General features: G+C 35.5%; 1 pseudogene; it reads left to right on the forward strand.

Annotated features, from left to right (window-relative positions):
• LOC131912814 (large ribosomal subunit protein uL10-like) overlaps positions 1–10,431 on the forward strand; it is a 168,241-nt pseudogene extending 157,810 nt beyond the window's left edge.
• The last annotated feature ends 11,563 nt before the right edge of the window (positions 10,432–21,994 follow it).

Raw genomic sequence — 21,994 nt, forward strand, 5'->3', positions numbered from 1 at the left:
GCACTGGTAAAGACATCACAGAGGCTGTTGTTGACAAGAAGAGTGGACCCTTTCCTCTGTAGCTGAATTGACTTAGAAACGTTTCAGTGTTCTGGTTATATTCAGGTCCTTGTGGCGCTCAGCTGTGTTCCTTGGCTGACTCACTAGAACACATTCCATAAACAACACTTTGACACTTCTATGATGTAAAGAAACTACAATAATGTACAGAAAACACTTGAGCTCTTAATAAGATGAATATAGTCAATCCAAAATTTCAAGAGGAAAAGTAATAATTTTACAGATTAGGAACTGGTAGAACAAAGAAATGTTTGGAGAATGAAAGAAAACCTTATTGAAAACATGAACAGTGTTATCTATCACCCAATACCATAAGCTGACTGTATTGAAAGTAAGAAAGTTGGAGGGTAATAAAATAATTGGTTTCATTTTTCTTCAATTTTTTAGGAATAAAATTATTTTATTTTTAGAACATAGTGGAATTTTAGGTTTTTGTTATTTATAACCAGTGAAAGTACAAATGTCTCTATTTTATCTATTCACAACTAGGCAGACTTCAAAATGCCTCTAAGTGTGCACAAACACTAGGTTAGGCAGAAAGGAAATCAATCTTATGACTGTATCAGAGGCCTGAATTGTTTTTCTCTAATAATATTTAAAATTTTGCATCAGGAGTATGATGGCATAATTGTATGTTAGAAAAATTTTTATTTGATATGCCATGTTTTTATTTTATTTTATCAAGTCAATTCTCCATATTTGATTTTTTCATTGAGAATTTTTTCTTAAGTATTAACAATGTAGTAAATTTTTGAACATTTTTACTTTTTTGTGATTTCTCAATTTTATGAGGTTAGAAAATCATTTCAAATATTTCAGGATAGTTTGACCTTTTGGTGACTCAATGGTTTCTCTATTTTCAAAATGTTTCATAATGATTTAAGGAGTCTGTGTGCACTGTCTGCAAGAAAGTAAGTAGCATCTTCAAACTAAGTTTCCTTATTTATAAACAGTGTAGGATTTTTCAGTAAGACTAAAATAATGTGCCATGAGCTACAAAAGTAGTAATTCCTAACCCAAAAAAGTGTAAATCAACTATTGAAGTGCCATTTCATGTAGAACATTTTATGATATGGTTTTTTTTTGTTTATGTTGCATTTGTTTAATTCTGTGAAGCTGTGTTACTGTACCTGTGTAACACACCTGATGGTCTAATAAAGAACTGCCTGATACCAAGGCAGTAGAAAGGATAGGCAGAACAACCAGGCAGAGAGAATATATAGAGAGGGAGAAATCTGGGAGGAGAGATCTAAGATCTAGGAGCAGCCAGAGAAGGAGGAAGACTCCAGGGGCGAGCCACCCAGCTACACAGCAAGCCATAAAGTAAGAGTAAGATTTACAGAAGTTAGAGAATGGGAAAAGCCCAGAGGTAAAAGGTAGATGGGTGAATTTAAGGTAAGCTGGCTCGAAACTAAGCCAAGCAAGGGCCAGGCATGTATAAGTCAGAATAAGCCTCCCTGTGTAACTTATCTGGGAGCTGAGTGGCCCCCCCCCCAAAAAAAAAAGAGAGTAAAATACTAACAACAACAAATTGGCATACCAACTTGAGGTTCGGATATCCATCTAGAGCCTGGGAAAACTGAACAATAACAGAAAAAGGACAAGGCTCCTTTAAGAGGCGCTGCTGTTTATCAGGCAGCGCTAAATAAAAACAAACAGCAAGCGAAAATCGCCTGTGGCAACACAGGTACTGGCTTCCACAGCTGGGAAGGTTGAATACAGTTTTCAGTCAGGAACCTCTGACTGGGATGAGCTTTAGGTTTGGCTTTCAAGACCCGAAAAGAGTGCAGGGCCAGCTGAGAGCCTCGTGTGGAGAATCCAGGTATACATTAGCAATCTAAAGTTTACTCTAAAAGACTGGAGATGGACTCATACAAAAACAACAAATAAATAAATAAAGCTCTGAAAAAATGAAAAACTCTTGGAAGTGGCAAAGAGGAAAAAAAAGGGGAGCTAGAGATATGAAGTAAAAGAGGTCCAGATGGAAACACCTCTAAACAGGTTATAGTGTGTTTAACAATGCATAGGCTTAAGAAAAGGAAAAGAGTATAGTCATAAAAATGAGTAGTTTATTAAAAAAAAAAACACGTAAGATGGGAAATGCACAGGTAGTTTGGATCTTGTATGTGTTGATTTTGAATTTTTTGACTGTTGAGAAGCAAAAGACAGCTGCTAAGACACATGGGATTGTGAACTGGACTGCTAAATTGAACCTATTTAGACATTTTAGAAATGTCCTAACTTTAAAGAAATAAAAAAAATATATTTGTCAAATGGAAATCAAAAATACTTTGGAGTTTTGTTCCCACAGGAGATGAGAGGCTGTGGATTCCTTCAAGGTTAATATGGATCAGGTTTGATCAAGCGAGACCTCCTGAAACTTGACAGGTGATATCTATCAGGAAAGGTTACTGCTAGTCTTCCCAGGACTTGGTCATTATCTCAAAATTTTCTCTCTGGAACCCTAAAGATACTTCATCCACACACAGCAGGATGAAGTATGAAGAAATCTATATCCACATTCCCAAGAGTTGGGGGTTGTGGGTGGGTTGTTTTTGTTATTTGGTGGGTTATGTGTTTTTGCTATCATTTAGAGGAATATAGTATATTGATACAAATTTAAAATTATTATTGTTACACTGTATATGTTTCTACTCTTGTCTAAAGGGTTTTTGTAAATCGATGCAAATTTAAAGTTGTTTTTATTACCACATATTGTATGTGTTTCTACTCTTGGTTAAGGTTTTGTACCTATGCAGTTTATTAAAAAATGTAAGGTAAAGTTCTAGTTTTTGAAAGCTATTATTATAAACTATATAAGACATCAAGAAACATAGGTCAGTAGTAAATCATTTATAATAATCAAATTTGTAGATATGTTAGGTATGCTTTCCAGATCATATGTAGATATAATTTGGTAGTCTTCAAATGTTTCAAAGACCTATGGAATATAGCATTTAAAATGTTTTGTTAATTTGAAGTTTTACATGACAATGAAATACATCTGCTCCTGGCAGCACCAATTTACTTCAGAGAAGATGATGGGCATTGAAGAAACTCCTTATGGAGTTTGCTTTCATTATGGCAAGGTTAGCCTCTGGGCAAAGAAACTGTTCTTGCCTTTGACTACTGATAATGTGCTGTGCAGACTGGACATGTAGGACACAAAAGAAAAAGTCTGTTGAACTTTGCCAAAACAAAGCAGGACAGTCCTTACAAATTCCTGCTTCACAGAAGAGTCTACCAGATATTCTGCAGGACACAGAGGAAAGTGAATGATAAATATTGCCACAACAAGGCAGGACAGTACAAAATTCCTGCTTCATTGAAAAGCCTTCCAGATATTCTAGGCCTGTAGGCTGAAGATGGGTGCCCTAACTTTCCAGAGGAACTAACTTTGGTTGTCTGTCCAGGTGGCCAAATGTCTCTGTTGTTAAATAATACATCCTTCTGGGTCTTTGATGGAGTCGAAGACTAAATAGTTATAGTTGCAGTTATCCTTAGTTATCCTTGGCTGTGCTAGATATCTGAAGTGCATTGTTGTGGGATGTTCTGTATGTTAAATGTTTTGCTCTGATTGGTTAATAAATAAAACATTGATTGGCCAGTAGCCAGGCAGGAAGTATAGGTGGGACAAGGAGAAAAAATAATCCTAAAAAATAAAAGGCTGAGTCAAAAAAACACTGCCAGCTGCTGCCTTAAAAAGCTAGATGTAAGGTACGAATAAGCCACGAGCCATGTGACAACTTATAAACTAATAAAATGAGTTAATTTAAGATATAAAAACTAAATAACAAAAAGCCTACTGCGGCCATACAGTTTGTAAACAATATAAGTCTCTATGTGTTTACTCAATTGGGTCTAAACAGCTATGGGACTGGTGGGTGAGAGAGATTTGTCCTGACTGTGGGCCAGGCAGGACTGGAGAAAATTTCAACTACAGTGTATGCCTAGAAATCACAGCCCAAATTACAAGGAAGGGCTTCTACTCCTTCCCAACACTGTGATATATATTGCTACAATACTAAGTCCTACCAAAAAATTGTGGTGGTTTGAGAGTAAATGGATACCATATTCTTATATATTTCTAGTCCTTGTCCCTAATTGGTAGAACTATCTGGGAATGATTAGGAGGTGTGGCCTTCTTGGAAGAAGTTTGCCACTGGGGACAAGCTTTGAGGATTAAAAACCCCACACCATTCTGATTTATCTTCCCCCCACCCTCCAGTTCTATCTATATCTGTGTCTCTATCTCTGACTATTGCTTGTGGATCCAATGGAAGCTCTCAGCTCCTGTACCAAGGTCATGCCTGCCTGCCTGCCTCCCTGCTATGTTCCTAGCCGTGATGATTATGGGCTTATTCTCTGAAACTGCAAGGCCCAATAAACTGTATTCTGTAAGTTTCCAAAGTTATGGTGAATATCATCCACAATAGAAAAGTATCTAAGATAAGCATTATTTTACTTTTAAAGACAAACAGATTTTATAATAGTGATAAGAGGCTTAATAATTCCAAGTGAAATAAGACAAATATCTGTTACTGTTCATATCAGACTAAGAAAAAACAATATATTTGATTGATGAGGTGAAAGTTTGTGAACTTCACAGAAGCATTTATTATATATGTACCCAAAATAACTATTATCCATGTTCAATAGTAATAAATGTACTTAAGATAAAATGGCGCCGGGCGGTGGAGGCGCACACCTTTAATCCCAGCACTTGGGAGGCAGAGGCAGGTGGATCTTTGTGAGTTCGAGGCCAGCCTGGTCTACAGAGCGAGATCCAGGAAAGGCGCAAAGCTACACAGAGAAACCCTGTCTCGAAAAACCAAAAAAAAAAAAAAAAAAACAAACAAAAAAGATAAAATGGCAACATTTAGAGTCATAATGGTTTGGTAACCCACTACAGAAACCATTTCTTTTTATTTCTTAAATCATTTTTATTTGAAATGTTTTTATTCATGCAGTGTATTTTGATAATATTTCCCTCCCCTAACTCTTCCCTGATCCACTCCTCCTACAACCACTCCACCTTCTAAATCACCCAACTTGTCCTTCCTCTCTTTTTTTTACTCTCTCTCAGTAAACAAAAACAAAAATCAATCAAACATGAAACAAATAAGACAAAATTTCCAAAAACAAATCACACACCACACAATCACACCCAGAAGTGTACAATCTGTTCGGTATTGTCCAACTACTCCTGAACATGAGGACTTTCCTGGAGTGTAGTTGATATACTTCTGTTTCACTTCCTTGGAGAAAACTTACTTTTCCTTTTCCAGTGGGTATCAATTGCAGATAGCTTCTTGGTTATAGGTTGGACCCAGTGTCCTGTTTGGCCTCTCAGTATGGGACTTCATATGTCTTGAGTTGTGCAGGTCTAAAGCTCTGTGGTTCATAAGGCCATCTGTCCTTCTGTGTCTGGAAGACACTGTTTCCTTGAAATCATCTATCACCTCTGGTTTTTACAATCTTTCTGATTTGTCATCCACATAGATCCCTGAGCCTTGAAGAGTGTGTATATGAGAGGACTGGGGATTGGTGAAGACAACCCAAATAGGACTGATTGCCCCAAAGTCTCTTACTCTCAGCATATTGTCCAGTTATGGTCTCTGGGATGTAGCTGAAGTTTTCCTATGTCCACCCAGCTCCTGCAGCCACTCAGACTCAAATAAACACACAGAGACTTATATTACTTTTAAACTGTATGGTTATGGCAAGCTTCTTGCTATCTAGTTCTTATATCTTAAATTAACCCATTTCTAGTAATCTATAAGTTGACACGTGGCTTGTGGCTTACCAGTACTTTTACATCTTGCTTCCTCTGTGTCTGCCTGGTGACTCCTGACTCAGCCTTCCTCTTTCCAGGATTCTCCTTTCTCTTTGTCCCGCCTATACTTCCTGCCTGGCTACTGGCCAAGCAGCACTTTATTTATTAACAAATCAGAGCAACACATTCACAGCATACAGAGTGATATTCACAGCACTGGGTTAATCCCCATATTTTGCAAGAAATTCATATTCAGGCATCATCACATGCTAGGGTCAAAATTAGTATCTCTAAAAAGGTCTATTTCATATTAGCTTTTATGTGTAATAATGTCTATTGTTAGTTAACTATAATTCAGTGAAATATGTTGATTAATTTTCCTTTTAATAGTCACACAATGTGATGAGTATACCTTGAATATATCTCAAGTATAACAATTACAGAATTGTCTACATAGAAACTACATGCAAAATGGTAGTAGAATTCACTAAACCATTGTTTACTTTGAAAATAGCCAATTACTATTGCTTGACTGACAGCCATTTTCATATAATTAGCTGCTCAATTAAGCACAATGTGTTTTTATGTAAATTGGTTTTCTGTACAAGAACCAGGAGAAACAGTACATTTCAATAAGGCTGAAAACAGCCCATAACAGAAAGAAAGAACTGTGAGTTAGGTGACTAATCAGGATTATTATTTATTCTGGTTCAAGTGTCTTGCTTTTTAATATAATCTGTTTTTATCACTTTGCACATTAAAGAAATACATAGTGGTTTTGTATCCTCTGAAATATTGCAGCCTCTAGATGCAGTTAGAAGCATGTCTCATAGGCTGGTTATGCTGAAAATAAATTTCCCCAGATATATGTTGGAGAAAAATCCCTATTTGAATTCATAATTTCACTAGATTTTGTTCTAATTTACCAATGAAAAAGTTTTAAATAGAAAGTTTTTTTAAAACTAACATTTAAATAAGTTCTGATTTGATTAAACACCCAATAGTTTAGAGAGTACACTGGTATTTGTGCCCCAGCATCATCAGATACTGCCTGTCTTCTTGATTACAAGTGCAACTATAAATGGAGTAAATTGAAATAAACATGGAAGATTACCAATTGCTGTTTGCCTCCAACTATGTGCTTAAAGATGTTTTCATTTATTATCAAATTATTACATCCTGCCAACATCCAAAATGAGGTGAAATGATACACAAAATCACAGCGTTTATCACTGAGAGCCAAGCGGGCTTCTTCTACTGCCTAGAGTGTGCTTGTATACATTAAAGATCCAATGTGATTGGTGAACTTGAGCTGCTTTGAAGAGGGAAATTTTGCCTTCTTATCATTTCCTCCATCTGTGCTTCCTGCACTGTGATTTAAAATCATAAAGTTTTCAAGTAACAGTGCAATTGTAACAGTTTGTATGAGATTTTCCAGGTGGTATATTCTAATTTAGTTTATGCTGCCATTCTTCAAGTTTCACAACTTTTAACAGTCTTTACATTATGAGTCATATTTAATATTATCTAAATTTTAGTAGATTATTCTATGATCTATTAATCTTCTTCCCATTTATTTGTCTTTTCATAATGCAGAAGATCTTACATAAACCAACATTTTTTTTTTTGTATAATTCAACACTTTTCATGCAATTTTACTCTTACAGATTGATATGTTATAAAAAGAAATCTATTTGAGATTTAGGTAAAATTTGCAAAAAGTCTTATCTGATTAAATACATTCACTATCATCTCATGGATAGAGTGTGTAATGTTCTCAGATCTTTCAAATATGCTTTAGCTTATATTATACATAACTTGCTTATCATTTGATTCTAACCACTGTTGTGGAATCAACCTCCTTACAATATGTATTGTATATGAAATATATAACAGTTCATATGTATGAGGCTTGGTAAGTACTTCACAAGTACTAACAGGTTCAATAAACAGCCCACTTTATACTTTGAAAACTATCTTATGTTTTTCTTTTCCAATTAGGTTGTGTATTTCTCTATTATATGTGAAATCTTTCTTCCACATCATGTTAAAAAGCAAACAGTTTTCTAAACAGGTGTGGCAATGTGCCTTTAATCACAGCATAAGGGAGAAGCAGCTTTGAGTTGGAAGCCAGCCTGGCCTCCAGAGTGAAAGCCAGGGATACACAAAGAATCTTGTCTTTAAATGAGAAGGATGAAGAGGAGGAGGAGAAGCAGAAGCAGAAGAAGAGGAGGAGTGTGGAGGAGGAGGAGGAGGAGGAGGAGGAGGAGGAGGAGGAGGAGGAGGAGGAGGAGGAGGAGAAGCAGAAGAAGAGGAGGAAGGCAGAGAAGGAGGAGGAGGAAGAGGAGGAGGAGGAGGAGGAGGAGGAGGAGAAGGAGGAGGAGGAGGAGGAGGAAGAGAAGCAACAGACAGATTTCACACTGTGTGCTTCCATGGTCTTACACTGACCATCACCTTGTGTGTGTTTGAGTTCTGTTACATATCTTTGTACTTAAGTAGGGAAACACATGATACTTATAAACTTATAAACTTTAAGCACAGACATATTCAAATCTGTTTTAGGATTTGAATCAATTGAGGATTAAAATCAATGTGTTATATTTATATGCTTACCAATAAAGCAAATTAATATATAAAATAGGAGATAACATACTAGCAAATTATCTTTGGAAATAACTCACAATATATAGTTTGGATATGATATGCCACTGGCTAACTTTATACAATGTAGTGATATGAATCAATGACCGGGTGTAGCTTCAATGTTGACATTTGAATGCAACATTCAATAACGTGTAAAAAAGTATTTGATGAACAGACATAAAATATCCTTGTCAAAAAGAGTACAACTGTCTATTTTCTCTCTTCCTGTGTGTGTGTGTGTGTACATTTTCATAGCTGCACAATATTTTATGTCTGTTCAAAATGTATAAATGAATTGACAGAAGCATCTTGTGTAGGAGAAATAATTTACCATATTAAAAGTAATATAATTTTCTTTACCTTCCCTTCTTTTTTAGACAGTAATAAATAGCTACCTTTTTGTAAGACATTAGTTTAAACAAAGCTATTGTTTAGCAGGATTACCACAAATGAATATTTTAAAAATACTTGTCATTACTAAGAAATTATTGTGTACCGATTTTCAAACACAAAGATACACATAATTTTAATAATCTGAATAATTAAATGGTTGTTCTACATTTTCATCAATGCATTGGAGAAATGAATTTTACTGCTTTTCAAAGCAGCTTCACTTTGAGAGACCTGACAACTGTTATTTTGAAATATTTGGCAATCATACTTGACATGCAAAGAAGTAACACAGATGTTCTATCATCCTACAATAAAATATAATATTTTCTAAGTGTTTTAAGCAATTATGTTTGGGTGTGAAATGCATTTGATTGATTTTCATGACTTTCATTGTTTAACATTTTCTAACTCATGCCAAGTGAGTAAATAGAGAATAAAATGCAGTTCCGTCTGTATAAAAGGAATGAGGATTCTTGATTTCTGTCTTATTCATGTTATGCATGTACTTCTCTATTATATTCTTTTGTGCTCTCCACATATTATATTATTAATTTTATGTAATTAAAATTAAGGTGACAAGATGTTAGCATAATCTTCAATATGGTTTCTAATAATTTCCATCAGAATTACTTCACCTGGCTTAATAGTAATAGATTGGCCTCACCTATCAACACCATGGCCTTCCCTCTCAGGGAACCCACATTGTCATCTCCCACTATGAAGGATTTGGGATAATCATCCAAAAGTTATATGACATTAAGGAAGCAGCTGGATTTTCGGGTCACCTTGCCTTCCCTGAGTATCAAGGCCTTGCCTCAGGGATTGTCACGAAGGTTTTAAAGGCAATGCCACTCTAATGAGGAGTCCTGACGATAGAGCAACCTAGATCTGGGGAACTATCACCTCAAATCCGGGGTGATGTGAGATTTATGTTCACGAAGGAGAAATTCACCAAGGTTAGGGACATGCTGCAGGCCAATAAGGTGCAGACTGTCTCCAGTGCTGATGCCGTTGTCCCACGCAGTGTGAGTTCACTGTGCCATCCCTCAACACTGGTATGAGGCTTGAGAAGCCCTCTTTCTTCTAGGCTTTAGGCATCATCACTAAAATCTTCAGGGGTACCATTAAAATGCTGAGTGATGTGTAACCGATAAAAGCTGGAGAGAGGGGGAGCCAGCACAGCCACACTGATAGTCGTGCTGAACAGTTCTTTCTTCTCCTTTGGGCTGATCATCCAGAAGATGCAGCCTTTACACAGCCCCGGAAGTGCTTGCCATCACAGAGCTCTCCGCATTCTGCCTTCCTAAAAGGGTGTCCGAAATGTTGCCAGTGTTTGTCTGCAGATGATTCCCTGACAGCTGCCTCAGTGCCACACTCTTTCATCAATGATACAATCAGGTCCAGGCTTTGTAGAGACCGAGAATACCTTCTTTCTTGCTGAAAAGGGGAAGGACTTCTTGGGCGATCCACGTGCGTTTGTGGCTGATACTCTTGTGGTTATTGCTGCCACTTCTGCTTCTGCTGGTTCTGTAGCCTCAGCCAAGATTGAAGTAGAGTAAGAGTCATAGGAGAACATATGGGCTTTGGTCTCTTTGACAAATCCCCTTCAAAGCTACCAACTCAGCCAGCTTATTTAGAGAAACACGGAAATAAAGGCTTATTTCTCTTAAAAAAAATAATGGACTAGAAAACTAGGACATGGAAAATAGGAAATACATTTAAAAATTCACACACACACATACACACACACATATATAAAATTTCTGTGTAATTTACTACAAATATTGATAATGAAATCATGTGTCACGTATCAAGGTTTATGTCAAGGGCAGACTGTACACACTGAAAAAAGGAATTTGTTATACGCAGCTAAGAAAAATCCTGTCTCCATGTGACACCCTAACTAGGCAGAAACTCAAGTACTTTCTGTTCTCCATGGTTATGGTGCTAGTGACACTGACTGGCCTTCTCTGCTGTTTTTTGTTGACTTTTTCGTTACTCCTGTTTTTAAAACAAATATCTGTATAAGATAGTATGCGTTGTCACCCATTAGACTGTTTCCATCTCATGGTTACCACATCTTTTGATGCCAATGAACAACTTTAGGTCACTGTAACTCTACTCTATGGAGGCAACACACTGATGAAATTGCCTAAAGACACCTAATTTCCTCACTCTAAAGACACATTTAATTGCAGTTTGTTGCAAAAACCTCTATTTTCTCTTAAATGGCATACAGATAATTGAGATTCATATTTTAGTGTCCTGAGAGCAAAATAAGAATTTTATGACATAAAGTGTTTAATAATCGCATATATTGAGTTATATGGAATTGAAAAGATAATAGAATAATACACAGTTTCTCAATAGTCCTGTAGTGCTTAGTTATAAAAAAAAGTTGAAAGTAAGATAGGAGAAATAGAGCATTTGCAAAATAGTACTCACATTGTCTTTTTGGAAAACAAATAGGGTTTTCATTGATACTATTTCAAAATGCCAAGTACCTTTCCAAGCAATTATCCCTGTTATCACTAGCTGCAATAAAATCTACTAAATACTCTGTTCTAAAATTATTTGTGCAGTTTCTCATCATTTTACTCTTTTGGAGTGTGTAATTCATTGTTCTTTTCATTTGGTCACATACAGAAGATCAATTGGAGCATGCTTTAGCTATATTATTTGGATATATTATCTCTCTCTCTGTCTGTCTGTCTGTCTCTCTCTTTCTATCTATACATTTATATCTCTGTGTGTTTTGATCTTTCCTTGTCTTTGTCTCTCTCTCACATACATGTATGCACGTGCATGTGTGCACGCATAAACACACACACACACACACACACACACACACACACACACACACACACGCACAACTATTTCATGACATGATACATTTACGGCAGTTGAGCATTAGTTGTTTTAAAAACATTTGAACTTAATTGGACTTGCACTTCATAACTGAGAGAAGAAAGTCCTACTGATATGCAGGATTGGGCACTGATGTGTTGGGAAAAGAAATAGGTTTCATCCTTTGATGGAGGATCTTATAAAAAACAAATCATAAACAAAAACAAAAAAACTGATGTCTGTGGTGGTCATGTTTATTGGTTGCATTTAAAACTAGCTTTTCTTGTAATGATATTTCATTTGGGGGGTCTTACTTTGTTTATACATCTGCATTTTGGAACCTCCATAACATATTCACTTTACTCATAAAATGTCAGTGACTAATAAATGACTAATTTTATTTCAGTGTCTCTAACATTCAGAGGTATTATATAAACAAAGTCCTTCTGAGTTCCTCTCATGAATAAATTAGGATAATGCATAATGTGCCTCAATATCTGAGGTCTTTTCTATTCTGATGATTGTCCATAGCCTTCTGGGACCATAGAAATTATAACCATAAAATACACATGGTTTGAGCTACCACATTTTCTTAATGTGTAAAAGAGATCTGCTTTTAGACAAAACGTTATTTTAGGGGTTATTTTTTAATAATGTTTAAATGTTTTTTTAATCTAATATCACCACTCTAATTTGCTGAACAATATCAAAGTATATCAATATATAAGTACATAATTCATAATTTAATTATAAATTTTAAATAAGAATCTAACTAAATGTTTACATCTTATCAGTTCAATATTCACTTCAGTCTTAAACCTTTTCTATAGATTCTACTCAACTCTACAACACATCTTTTCTATGAACTCTAACATTGGAAGAGTCAAGATGTTAAAATTTTAATGAGTCCTAATCTATTTCCTTCCTGGCTCTGTGTTAATTATCATCACTGTGGTTAAGTCTGACTAAATTCTTTCAAAGTTTATTGTGGATTTCATTTCCAATGATGGAGCCTGTAAATTTATTCAGACTTTCAGTAATTATCCCAGTTTATTTTTTCATCTGAAAGGAGTTAATTTTCTAACAAGAATCATGTCATTACCAAACATGTATGCTTTATATCAGAATGTCAGGATGGGAGGTGCTTCAATTTTTAGCCAAATTTTCTACCACAATTCTTTCTTCTACACTAAGTGTCTAGAAATGTACCCTGTCTACCTCCTGATTTTCAGAATCTTTCCGCTTAGACAATGGTTATAGAGATATTTCCCCTACATTTTCTGATACTATAAGACATGATCTTAAGTCTCTGCTTCCTTCATCCTTTCTGATCTTCATTTATAAGAACTATTTTAGGCACTTAAACTTCAAACTCTAGTATTTTTCACAGATGAGTATTTTAGTAAACAATTAAGGTAGAAATGGCCTTATTAGCATTCCATTTACCATTTTTAATTGTTTTAGTTTAGAATTATGTTTCAATGTTCTTTTTTTTAAAAAAAAAAATTCATTGAATTGAGTAGTATTCAATTCAAAGCATTTGACTAATCCCAACCTGAATAATGGGATTCTTTTTTAGAATAAAATGTAAGGTTAACCAACTCATTCTAAAGAAAGCCAATTGCTATATGCTAAACCTGGCTGAGAAATCTGCAAGTATGTGCTACTATTGAAGAGTACCGGAAAATACATTGTTAAAAATTGCATCTTGGAATTTAAAAGTTAGCTAAAAGCCCAAGTTTTATAGGGAAATGTATTACATTAGCAATGTCATATCCTTTTCTATCAAAAGGAGCAATTGTTAATTGCAGGATTAAATACTGTCATCCATTTACACTACTGTTCTATCCAGGCAATTATGTTGTTTACACAATTTGGACAGTTCAATCAAATGACACATATAGTGAGACTAGGAAGTAGAGGATATAGCATAAACATATTCATAATTATGAATTCTCATAATAAACAATCAAAATATGTTATTAACTCAAAATGTAGAGCAAAATGTTTATAAAATACTACCCTAATCCATAAACTATAAATAAACACACAATAAAACATATTGATGTTAGATTGTTTTGTATAAACTTTAATTTTCTGTAATACCTTTATTATGTAAGAATCCCATCAGCCGTTTTCTGAGGCATCTGATATTCTTTCCAAAACTTATTGTATTTTCTTAGAAGCATGAGGAAATGGTGGAATTCTTTTCCATAGTGGGATTCCGAATACATAAAGTATGAAAGATACCACTGTGACTGTGTTTATGCTGAATGATGATTTAAATCCGACGAACTATTTGAACTAAATTTTGTGTATTACATTGTCTCAATCAGAATTAATGCTACAGAGTATTCTCATGTGTCTGTGAACATTGGCACGTGGATGTGTGTCTAGGATTTGTCTGGGCTGAGAGAGGAAACTGCCCTTTCTGTCCCATGTAGAATCGTAGCCACCACGTACTCTGTCAGGCCCTCTTTGTCTCCATCTCCATTACATTTGGATATTTTGTCTCTCTGTGTGTGTCTCTTTCTTTCTCTCCATATATATTTGTTTCCCAGTATGTACTTCTCTAAATAATACAGAAGCCTGAGAGAGCTTTTGAGACAAGATTCTAAGGATTTTGCCCTTTACCATTACTACATTCTCCCTTTATTACTTCCCACTTTTGTCCCAGGATGGTGGTATACACAAGGGCAAGATGCAGACAGTTGTACTTTAATTTTCAAACAGCAAAGGACAGTGTTATGTGCTGGATTGTGTCCCCAAATCTTCATGTAGAACTTGAGCTCCATTACATCAGTACATTCAGAACAGCTGGACATGAGGCACAAAAGAGAGAAATCAAATTATATAATGCCATTCACATGGTCCTAGCCAAATGAGAAGATCTTTCCCATAAGAATATGTTGGGAATTTCGATAACATCAGTTATTCCCTGGCACATGGAAAAGTAATGTGTGGACACAAGTAAAAAGATATCAGGAGAATTCCAACCTACAAAAGCCTTCTTATTGGGATTCTACCTCCCAGAAAAAAAAGATATTCATTTATTCTATTAAAGATGAAATTACCTGTCAACCCTAGTAAACACAAACAGATGTATTTTCTTTTTATCATATTATATCAGACTGAAAATTATATATAACTCCATAATTCCAAAATTCATCAACCCTAAAAAGCTTTTTACTAGAATTTTAACATAAGATTATGCTAAATTAATTTTTAAGCTCTCATGATAATCAACCTTCCATGTAGCAGCAAGGGACACCTAATCAGATCCAGCAATGAAGATGGATATCTTTTCAGCAATGTTCAATTGTTATCTATGCTTTTATTAATATTTTTCTGTCTCACAAGAATATTGTCATTGTTGTTGCTGCAGATACAATACTCAGGATATTGTATTTCTGTAGAAAACTGTGATATGGAATATTGACAAGCACAATAGACTATGAAGAGTACTTGAACTGCATTGCAAATGATAAGATAAAGAATGCTTAGCATTTAGTCATAAGCAGTCCATGTAACCAAATGTAACTTTAGAACAAAAAAAAATATTTTTATCCATAGAAAATATCAAGAAAAATTTCCAAATTAAGTATAATCCTATTACATTTCATGTTTGCTATAAAACATTCTTTTATAAATATCTGACTGTAATCTGTACTTTCTGAAAATGATTTTCATGGTTTCCAAATATTTCTGAGAAATTATTAGAAGGTAAAGAAAATTAAATATTTTGCTCATTATTTTATATGTGTTTCTGTGTAAGTGTTTTGTGTTGCTGTATATATGTGTCTATTACATAGCTGTGCATACACCTATGTTTATGGGCAGGACCAAGTCAGATGTCAATATTGAGTGTGTATTCTCCGTGACTCCCCACTTACGTTTTTGAGATGAAGTATTCACCAAACTTGGAGCTTGCCAATTTGGCTAGACTAGATGGTGAGAAATCCCATGAATTCTTGTACCCCAAACCCCTAGCTCTCAAAAATGTAAGAAATTGAACTTACATGTTTATGCTTGGACAGCAAACACTTGACTGAATCAAGCATCTCTCATTTCTCTGTATGTTTCTTAAAATGAAGAAAATTTGCTATATTTTCTTTTATATTTCTCTTTGTTCCTACATAACAAAAGAACTGTGACCGTTAATTTTCTGACGCAAGTAGCAGTTTTGCTAGTTTTCATATGTGGCATACCCTTTGCTGAAATTGACTCTGCAGAAATAAATGACATTTATCTAGATTACTATACTGAAGAAATAAGGTAGTGTCCCATAAAATGACACATATTTAAGTACTCTGTCCTGAATCCTACACAGGTTACTCCTATGAGTATCTGAAATGGTCCTGCTGAGCTATTAGCCTCTAAATAAGATGTCCTGTGGATTAGAAACAGGTAGATTTCTTGGCCTGTGTCTATTTCTCAATTTGTTTCTTTAACCTCCTTGGTAATAAAATTTTTCAGTCTAAATATTGACAATCTTTCCATTCAAAGGTGATTTTTTTTTTTTAAATTTTTGTTTTGCAATACAATTCAGTTCTACGTATCAGCCACAGATTCCCTTGTTCTCCCCCCTCCTGCCCCCCTCACCTTCCCCCCAACCCGCCCCCATTCCAATCTCCTCCAGGGCAAAGCCTTCCCCACAGACTGAGATCAACCTGGTGGACTCAGTCCAGGTAGGTCCAGTCCCCTCCTCCCAGGCCGAGACAAGGGACCCTGCATAGGCCCCAGGTTTCAAACAGCCGACTCATGCAATGAGCACAGGACCCGGTCCCACTGCCTGGATGCCTCCCAAACAGATAGGCCAATCAACTGTCTCACCCACTCAGAGGGCCTGATCCAGTTGGTGACCCCTCAGCCATTGGTTCATATTTCATGTGTTTCCGTTCGTTTGGCTATTTGTCTCTGTGCTTTACCCAACCTTGGTCTCAACAATTCTTGCTCATATAAACCCTCCTCATTCTCGCTAATTGGACTCCCAGAGATCCACCTGGGGCCTAGTCATGGATCTCTGCATCCAGATCCCTCAGTAGTTGGATGAGGTTTCTAGCACGACAATTAGGGTGTTTGGCCATCCCATCACCAGAGTAGGTCAGTTCGGACTGTCTCTCGACCATTGCCAGCAGTCTGTTGTGGGGGTATCTTTGTGGATTTCTGTGGGCCTCTCTAGCACTTTGCTTATTCCTATTCTCATGTGGTCTTCATTTACCATGGTCTCCTATTCCTTGTTCTCCCTCTCTGTTGTTGATCCAGCTGGGATCTCCCACTCACCCAAGCTCTCTTTCCCTCGACCCTCGCCCTTCACTACCCCCACTCATGTCCAGGCTGTTCATGTAGATCTCATTCCATTTCTCTGTCATTGGGTGATCCCTGTGTCTTTCTTGGGGTCCTGTTTTCCAGGTAGCCTCCCTGGTGATGTGAGTAGCAGTCCAGTCATCCTTGTTCCACATCTAGTATCCTGCTATGAGTGAGTACATACCATGTTTGTCTTTCTGAGTCTGGGATACCTCATTCAGGATGATTTTTTCTAGATCCATCCATTTGTCTGCAACCCTCATGATGTCATTGTTTTTCTCTGCTCAGTAGTATTCCATTGTGTATATGTACCACATTTTGTTTATCCATTCTTCAGTTGAAGGGCATCTAGGTTGTTTCCATGTTCTGGCTATTACAAACAATGCTGATATGAACATAGCTGAACAAGTGCTCTTGTGGTGTGGTTGAGCATTTCTTGGGTATATGGCCAAGAGTGGTATAGCTGGATCTTGGGGGAGATGGATTCCCAATTTTCTAAGAAAGCACCATATTGATTTCCAAAGTGGTTGTACAAGCTTGCATTCCCACCAGCAGTGGAGGAGAGTTCCCCTAGCTCCACATCCTCTCCAGCATAAGGTGTCTTCAGTGTTTTTGATCTTAGCCATTCTGACAGGCGTAAGGTGGTATCTCAGAGTTGTTTTGATTTGCATTTCCCTGATGATTAAGGATGTTGAGCAATTCCTTAAATGTCTTTCAGCCATTTGAGTTTCCTCTGTTGAGAATTCTGTTTAGCTCTATAGCCCATTTCTTAATTGGACTGTTGGGCATTTTGATGTCTAATTTCTTGAGTTCCTTATATATTCTGGATATCAGTCCTCTGTCAGATGTGGGGTTGGTGAAGATCTTTTCCCATTCTGTAGGCTGTCGCTTTGCTTTGTTGACCTTATCCTTTGCCCTACAAAATCTTCTCAGTTTCAAGAGGTCCCATTGATTGATTGTTTCTCTCAGTGTCTGTGCTACTGGTGTTCTATTTAGAAAGTGGTCTCCTATGCCAATGCGTTCAAGACTACTTCCTACTTTCTCTTCTAGCAGGTTCAGAGTAGCTGGATTTATGTTGAGGTCCTTGATCCACTTGGACTTAAGTTTTGTGCATGGTGATAGATATGGATCTATTTGCAGCCTTCTACATGTTGATATCCAGTTTTGCCAGCACCATTTGTTGAAGATGCTTTCTCAAAGGTGATTTTTTTAAGTTTACCTAGACAAAGTATTTTGTTATGTTTTCTGTTTGTGTGGTTTTTTTGTATGTTTTTTGTTTTGTTTTGTTATTTACTTTCTTTCCCCCATGTTTAAACATTGAGAGGAAGTGATCATTTCAGTTGACTGATAATAATTCAATCTTCAATAAAAATGCAGAAAGAAATAATGTTTCTTTTCTCTCACACACAGATCTTTCCTTAGTTCCTATTGAATGTTCTGAAAAATTTCCTTTGATTTCAATTTTCTCAGATAATATCCAAGCATGACAGAAGTTTGAACACCATATTCACACCAATATTGGAAACACTGTTGGAGATTCAAATTCTGAAATACACTGCTATAGGTCTATGCAATTAAGAAACATTTGTTATTGTTTTCTCCTGACACTAAATGAAGATTTCCATCTGAATGCCAGATTAGGCAGAGGTTTGTAAACATAACATAATTAGGACAGCTTTCATTTTAGCCAATTAGGTTAGTGAGAGGATCAGAATTCTCTGTATAGGAAGCAATTAAAATAATTTGCATTACCTACTTGCTGAGGAAAAAGGGGCTGTTCACCTAAGGGAAATATTAGACAGATACTCAGATCTATGATTGGATTTTGTATCAATAAACTCTGTAAATTGAAAAGGCCTTTAATATTGCTCACCTACTGAGTATCACAGTTTAACAAAGCAATACACAGTGGAAACTGCTGCATAAAAATAATACTATTTATTTACCTTGATGTAACAGTGGTTGGCATGGAGCTACAAGAGGCTGCTCTTCTACCTAGGCCTAAAGAGAATACTCTATGTGGACATTAGCCTGGGGAGAGCTGTAGAATGGAAATTTGGAGTATAGTTCCAATTTAGTTTATTTCATCCAAAAATTGCAAGTAAAAACATAATGTAATGGAGAAGGGATGTCTATATTGCATTCAAAGATTTATACAAAGAGACATTTGAAATAATTTTTTTAAGATACAAAAAGCAGTATGCTTGTAATAATTTTCTAAGAAACCACCAAAGGAAAATAAAACAATATATACATTTTAATCAGTAATATTGTTTAATATTTTTAAAAAAATAAGGTTTAAGTACTTTTAAGAGAAATTGGAACAATGTCATTGGTCAAGAGATATTTGATTCATTTATAACATAATGCTAATTATTATTTTAGCTCTACTACACATGAAAATTAATATTTACATAGCAGCTTCAATTTCTCTTAAAAATTGCTTATTCTCCTGGAAGTAGCATTTGAAGACACATATTCTATAACCTAACAAGTAGATATATTGAAATTTGTATTAATGTTGTAATTAATTCATAAAACATAAATGTAGTTAGATCCTTAATGTTCTCATGAATAATTTCAGTCACTTTCCTGTCTCTAATACTATATTTGGCTGCTTGGTATTGGTTTCAAAAATTGTTACTCAGGGACCTAGAAAATGGCTCATTTTACTGACCAAGAATGAAACTAGTTTAGATCCTCAGAACCCATGTACAAGTCAGACATACAAGATAGCCAATTGCATTTTCCTCACACAAAAGGCAGGCCAGGGCATACTCTGTGTAGCTGCCTCTATTGACTACCTTAAGTGGTGAGCTCTGGTTCATCAAGAAATATTGTATATATGAACTAAATAAGGAGTGATCTAGTAAGACAACCATGGCACAGGGACATTCAAATGCATGCAGACAAACATACACATACAACTACCTATCATGCATATGCACATGAACAAATACATGCCCATGACACGCATACACATGCACCTGCACACATACACATGCCAATTTCATATATAAATATGGACACCATATGTTGACACATGTATACAGGTAAATATATTCTGTACGCTCATATACATCAAAATAATTGTAATTTGTTAAACAGAATTAAGAAGATATGAACAATTTGATTTTGTTTTTCTGCCACAGTACAACAAAAGTTTAAAAGTGATGGATGGATGTAGTTGTGATACTGGTACTATTTTGTTTGATACTAGTAGTTATAGTTATAACTGTAAAATAATTAAATTCACTGAAAACATTCTATTGTTTGACCATAGAATAAGAGTCACCCAGTAAAACACGTTGTTTATATTGGTTCTCTGTACCATTGTTCCTCTTTTGATTCTCTTAAATGTTAATCTAATTATCCAGTACTGAAGTTGGCATACATGAATGTAGCTTGATTCTGACATTCTCTGATTTTTTGTTATTTAAAAGTAGCATTGGTGGATAGGTAAAACATTAAACATTTAGTCATTTATCAACTTCATTACCCTACATGCATTTGGGTTCCCTCATTCATTGTATAGACTCCTAATTACAGTATATTGTTGAAGGGCAAATATTTCAATCAACTGCCTTCCATCAGAATTTTCTAATTTCAAAAACTGCTTCAAGTAATTCATAAATAATGGTGATCCAGTGAGGTTCCATCACTTGGTAGTATAGCCAACTTTGGGAAATAAATGCTGTAATACTCTGTTGTTCACACAATGAGGACTTACTCCTAGCCACAGCCTCGTAATGACACAGTCAATGACTGTGATTCATTATTTGTGTCTACAAGTTAAAAAAAAAAAAAGAACTTTACCTTGTGGATCCCAAATTGAAGTTTGATTAATAGTAGTAAAAAACTGCAATAAAACCTTCAGCATTAGTGCAATTTCTTCTTATCTATACAAAATCCTAACTTGTATTATGGTTAAAATGCAAAAACAGTGCTGCTAGTAAGATACAATAGATGATTATTGTATTTACCTACAATCTGCTGTGAATTCTTAGCTATTAACATAAAATATACTATTCATATAAGCTTACTTACATAGAGTAGTAAAATTATTTGAATTCCAAAGGGGGAAAAAAACCTAAATTTTAATTCACTCATTTTTATTATATGGTATATTCTCCTTCCAAATGTATGTTTTATTGTATTCATGATGTTTAACATGTATTTCACTATTGTGTCAAAAGCATTGTTTGGATATGACCTCTAAATTTTAGTCAAGTGAGTTCTGAACCATTCTGCATCTTTCACATTCTTTTGATTCGCATCCCAAAATGCATGGCAGTAAACAGATAAAACCTGTCCTGCAATAAGGGTAGACATTGGCTAATTTGTCCTTTTTACAGTTGTCAGTCTTTACCATTTTTAGTCTGCTCATAATTGTATGTGATCTGCAGAAGCTGCTTTTCTTTCCCCAGAACTGTTTCTCTTCTTCCTGTCCCTTTCTGCCCGGTCTTCATGTGTGTTCTTTGTCCATATGACTCCTGTACATTTACTTTTGACAGTATCCTATTAGAAATCACGATGTGTTTCTTCTATCAGCTATCTTGTTGATCAGGGAAAAGAGTTTTATTTCTCAATAACCTACAAATTCAAGAAATGAATTTCTGTTCTTGTTGTTACATTCTAGTTTAAATTATATACCCATTCTTGACATAAATAGATGGTGAAGATTTTAACGAGCAAAACAGGAAGCATCTCCACAACACGGTTTTACAGAAAGACAAACAGCTCTACCGAAAACAACTCAAAGACAGACAAAATGTTGAAGTACAAAGAAGTATATAAATTATAAATATGATGAACTGTATGGGCTATGCCAAGACATTCATGGTCAGTTCTCAATTATATAGCCAAACTTTGAAACATAAATAATTACACTCACACTTTGAATTATTCTCCAATATGTGTGGTTGGCATGTTTTCTCAGAGAAGAAACTATTGTGCATTTGAGTATAT

This window comes from Peromyscus eremicus, chromosome 6 (genome assembly GCF_949786415.1).
Source record: "Peromyscus eremicus chromosome 6, PerEre_H2_v1, whole genome shotgun sequence".
Taxonomy (NCBI): Eukaryota; Metazoa; Chordata; class Mammalia; order Rodentia; family Cricetidae; genus Peromyscus; species Peromyscus eremicus.